This window comes from Ricinus communis, chromosome 9 (assembly GCF_019578655.1).
Source record: "Ricinus communis isolate WT05 ecotype wild-type chromosome 9, ASM1957865v1, whole genome shotgun sequence".
NCBI lineage: Eukaryota > Viridiplantae > Streptophyta > Magnoliopsida > Malpighiales > Euphorbiaceae > Ricinus > Ricinus communis.
Genome location: NC_063264.1, coordinates 10718315 through 10723430, shown reverse-complemented (window position 1 = coordinate 10723430; position 5116 = coordinate 10718315). Strand labels below are relative to the sequence as shown.

The 5116-nt window shown below is 37.8% G+C and overlaps 1 non-coding gene across 1 annotated transcript; it reads left to right on the top strand.

Annotated features, from left to right (window-relative positions):
- Positions 1 to 1621: 1621 nt before the first annotated feature.
- LOC112536280 lies at positions 1622 to 1727 on the top strand. Its single transcript, XR_003080324.2, has one exon. It is a non-coding gene; the product is annotated as a small nucleolar RNA R71 (small nucleolar RNA).
- Positions 1728 to 5116: the final 3389 nt, after the last annotated feature.

The window sequence follows — 5116 nt, the reverse complement described above, 5'->3', positions numbered from 1 at the left end:
TCCACAATATCATCTATCGAAGATGCAGTGTCATCGCGCTCATATGGGTGTCTCAAGGATTTAGTCAAATTAAATGTAATGCTCTCATCATCTACCCTAAGTTCCAGCTTTCCACTACTAACATCTATCAAAGCTCTAGATGTAGCTAAAAATGGTCTACCTAGGATCAATGGAACATCACTCTCACCATCCATCATTTTTCAACTTTAACTAGCACATCCTCTATAATCCCTTTCAGGTATTTAACAGTTCTGTCTGCTAGTTGTATACTCATCCTAGTAGGAGTTAGCTTAGATATGCTTAGTCCTAACTCCTCAAACAATGAGCTAGGCATCAAATTGATGCTAGCTCCCAAATCAGCTAATGCTAGCAATTTCAATTTATCCCCAATCAAACAAGGTATAGTAAAACTCCCTAGGTCACGTCGTTTGACTAGAATCTTGCTCTGAAACACTACTGAGCATTCTGCATTCAAGGTCACCAATCCCAAATCCTCTAACTTCCTCTTATTGCTTAGAATCTCCTTTAAAAACTTCACATACTTTGGCATCTGTGAAATAGCTTCAATAAAAGGCAAGTTAATCCGCAATTATTTAAAAAGATCTAAAAATTTACTGAATTGCTAATCAACTTTATCCTGCTTGAGTCTTGCAGGATATGGAATGGGATTTGGTATGGCATCGAGGGGATCTTCTTCGAATCCTCCTTCTCTTCAACTGCTTCCTTTCCTTTCTCCTCAGGCTTGTCTTCCTTTTCCGACTCATCCACCTGCACATCAAAATTATCATTAGTAAAAGGCATAGATGGACTAGGAAGTTCCTTACCTGATCTCAAATTAATTGTTTTGGTATGCTCCCTTGGATTAGACTCTGTGTTACTTGGAAGTGTGCCTGGTTACCTCTCAACCATAATCCTAGACAACTGCCCAATTTGAGTTTCCAAGTTCTGAATTGAAGCTTGTTGATGCCGAATGGCAGTGTCCGTTTATTGAAATATGTTCTCTAAAGTTGCAATGAACTTCGTCATCAACTCTTCCAAGCTAGGCTTCTTCTCTTGACTACCTCCTGGTTCATGGGGAACATAATGCCCAGGTTGTTGCTGATGCAACCTCTGATATCCTAGTGGACCTTGGTTATTGGAATTCCTCCATCCAAAATTAGGATGATTCCTCCACCCTGGGTTGTATATACTGTTGTAGGGATCATTCTATTGCTTACCTACATAATCAACATGCTCAATGTTAGAAACATTAGTACGCATAGAAGATGCAAACATACCTCCCACATTACAATTGGCACTGTAATGCGATCCACAACAGAATTCACATCCGGGCTGAGCTGCTTGGACCGGCATCTGAAGTTGTTCTATTTTTTTAGAGAGTAGCTTTACTTGTGCCGCCAAGGCTGCTGTAGGATCTGCCTTAACCCGATATACAGCAGGCTTTGGACCTCTAGCCCGTAGGGTTTGCCACTGATAAGTGTTGGTGGCCATCTCTTCTATCAAATCCTAGGCTTTCTCAGGTATTTTGCTATTGATAGCTCCCCCTGCAGCTGCATCTACCATTTGTTTAGTGGCCGTATTCATGCCACTATAGAATGTCTGCACTTGCATCCAGAGAGGAAGACCATGGTGTGGGCAACACCTTAACAAGTCCTTGAAGCACTCCCAGGCTTCGTACATCGATTCTCCTTCACCCTGCACAAAAGAAGATATGTTATTTCGCATTTGAGCAGTCTTAGCAGGAGGAAAATACTTATTCAAAAAATGTTCAGCCAAAGAAGTCTAAGTAGTGATCATTTTCTGTGGCAAGGACTGCAGCCATCTTTTCGCTCTATCCGTCAAAGAAAAAGGAAACAGCCTTAATCGTATGGCATCATCGGTTGTTCCATTAATCTTATAGGTATCACATATCTCCAAGAAGTTGGCGATATGCTCGTTCGGATTTTCGCTCGCCAATCCTCAAAATTGCACCATATTCTGGATCAATTGGATCACGTTTGGCTTTATTTCAAAATTATTGGCCGCCACGGGAGGCCTCACTATCCCAGTTTGCGTCCCTGCTAGAGAAGGCCTAGCAAACTCATACATGGTCCTATCACCATCACCTCCATTTGCATTGTGGTTCTCCATCTCACTAGTTCCAAGAACAAGAATCTCTGCTCCAATCTCATCCTCTACTGTCTGCAAACGCCTCCTTAGCAATCTAAGAGAGCGCTCGGGTTCAGGTAAAGGCTCTATAAGATCAGAATTAGAGCTCCTTGTTATAAACTACCTGAGCACAACAAAGAACAACAACACCAACAAACAAAATAAGAACAAAATCTATACATAGAAAACAAACTATAAATAAAAAAAGAAATGACTAGACTAACAAATATCAAAATTTCAATTTAGTTCATAGAAAACCGTTCCCCGGCAACAGCGCCAAAAGCTTGATGGTTGCTAAGTCAAGTAAGACTACGACCTAAGGTAGTGTACCTATCGGTGGAGTATAGGTAACGGTGAGTACCAAGTGTCGTATTCCCCAAAGAATGTGTGAACCTAAACCTACTCAATCTTCTCTGTTATCTAATCTAAAAGATGGCGTTGATGAATAATTACTAAATTAAGTAATAGCTACTCTAATTGTTGTCTAACTACGGCTACTAGGGAAGGATTAATTCAAGTAAAGCAATAACCCCTTAGGAATTCTTATCTCTAGGGAATGGAAACTAAAGATGGAATTGATTGATTGAATTCAATTTTCGTAGGGAAATCTCTATGCAATTAATGCCTTTCTCAAAGACACTAACATCTTAACTTAGATTAATTAGGTTGAAATCTCTTCCTAACTCTAATTATCCAAATTAGCATTATATACCATTTAACACTATTGAGAGTTATTAATTCTCAATCCAGTAGAATGAACACCTTATATTTAAGCGAATTCAATTCTAGGTTGCAAGGGACAATTCAAACCTAAACATCTTTCTCAAGAACATTCAAATTTCAAAAATCATTCAACACAATATGAAGAATAAACCAATATTAAGAATCAATACATTCAATTCAAAAGTTAAGTACAAAAATCCATAGATAAAGAACCCCAATGGGTTAACAAGTTTAGCTAATCATGTTTATTATCAAAACCCACAAGAATTCAATTACAACAAGGTAGAGAAACCAGATTACACCCTTGGATGAGAGTAAACAGCCCCAATTCATCTTGCCCAATCTTGAATCAATTCTTGTTCCTCTTGCTCGAATTGAAGCCAATCAATGAACCTCGCCCAATCTTCAATCTTCAAAGAGAATCCAATTGAAACCTTGATCCAAGTCTCTTTTTTCTTAGTTTTAGCTCAGATAACCTTTAGAGAGAGAAAAATTAGGATTTGGGACGTTCTCCTCATTATATTCCCGTTGTTTTCCTCTTTTCTTTCTTTTAATTAATTCCTCCTGCTGCTGCGAACATGGCCGTGTTGATGCCCGTGTTGGGAACACGGCCTGGTGTTGATGGGCGTGTTAGGTCAGTTGCAAATACTGTTGCAGAAATCAATTGGATCACTTCTCTTTTACGTGATCTTGGCCGGAAAATCAATTCTGCTCTAGTTATATATTGTGACAATTTAGGTGCCAACCAACTATGTTCTAATCCAGTTTTTCATTAAAGAATGAAGCATTTGGCCGTTGACTTTCATTTTGTGTGAGATCAAGTTCAGAATGGTACATTTGTGTTTCACATGTCTCCACAATTGATCAAGTAGTTGTTACTCTAACCAAACTGTTGACAAGAACCAGATTTCTTCTACGAGACGAGATTGGAATCTTGGACAGATCTCCATCTTGAGGGGCCATGTCTGTTTGTGAATATTCATTGTATATTTCAAATTTGATTCCTTATCCTTAATTTTCTGTTGTAACTACTCCTTAAGTTTCATTCAAATCATTTTGAATTGTTCAAACTTGGCAGCTGTTAGTTAGTTGTTGCTACAGCACTCTAGTTGTGTATATATTCTATCAGTCTAAATGAAAAATAGAGTGATTCATTCAACAATTCTGGCAGCCTTTTATAAACAAGACAAGAAAAATATAGTTGCTGATGCATTGTCTTGAAGGTATGTGCTTCTTAGCAATCTTGATGCTAAATTGTTTAGTTTTGAGTATATTAAAGATTTATATATCGATGACCATGATTTTAGCAAGTTTTATCATGCATATGAAAAGGTTGGGTGTGAAAAGTACTATAGCAATAGGGATTCTTATTTAAGGATAATAAATTATATGTACCTAAGAGTAGCTTATGTGAACTTTTGGTAAGGGAAGCACATGAGGGTGGTCTTATGGGGCATTTTGGAGTTGCTAAGACTTTACATGTTTTAGATGATCACTTTCATTTGGCCAAACATGCATATAGATCTACAAGGAATTAGTAATAAATGCATTGTTTGTGGACAAGCTAAGTCTAAATCTAAGCCTCATGGATTATATATGTCACTACTTGTACCTAGTATGCGTTAGATTGATATTTCTATGGATTTTAGTTTGGGTTTACCTAGGTCAAAATGTGGACATGATTTTATTTTTATGGTTTGTAGAGCACTTTTCTAAGATGGCATATTTTATTGCTTGTCATAAACTGAAGAAAAGAAGGTAAAACTTATTATTATGGAGTTTTATGATTATGCACTTGTTTGGTGGGATCAATTGTATAGGGGAAGGATGAGGATTGGTGCTAGACCCATTGATACATGAGTAGAGAGTGAAATGCATCATGAAGAAGCAATTTGTCCCTAGTCACTATTATAAGGAGCTGCATCAAAAACTATAAACCTTGACACAAGGTTCCAATAGTGTAAAGGAGTATCAAAAAGAGATGGAAGAAGCCATGATAAGGGCTAATATGGAGGATAGAGAAGCTAGCATGGCAAGGTTCTTGAATGGATTAAACAAGAATATAACCGACCTAGTGAAGTTGTAACCTTATGTATAGATTAAGGACATAGTGAATGTGGCCATGAAGATTGAGAGGCAACACAAATGCAAGAGTACAAGTAAGTACGATTCTAAACCTTATTCGAGTTCCACTTCTTCTTCTTGGAAATCGAATTAGAGTAAAAAGCTTGATAAACCTACTGTT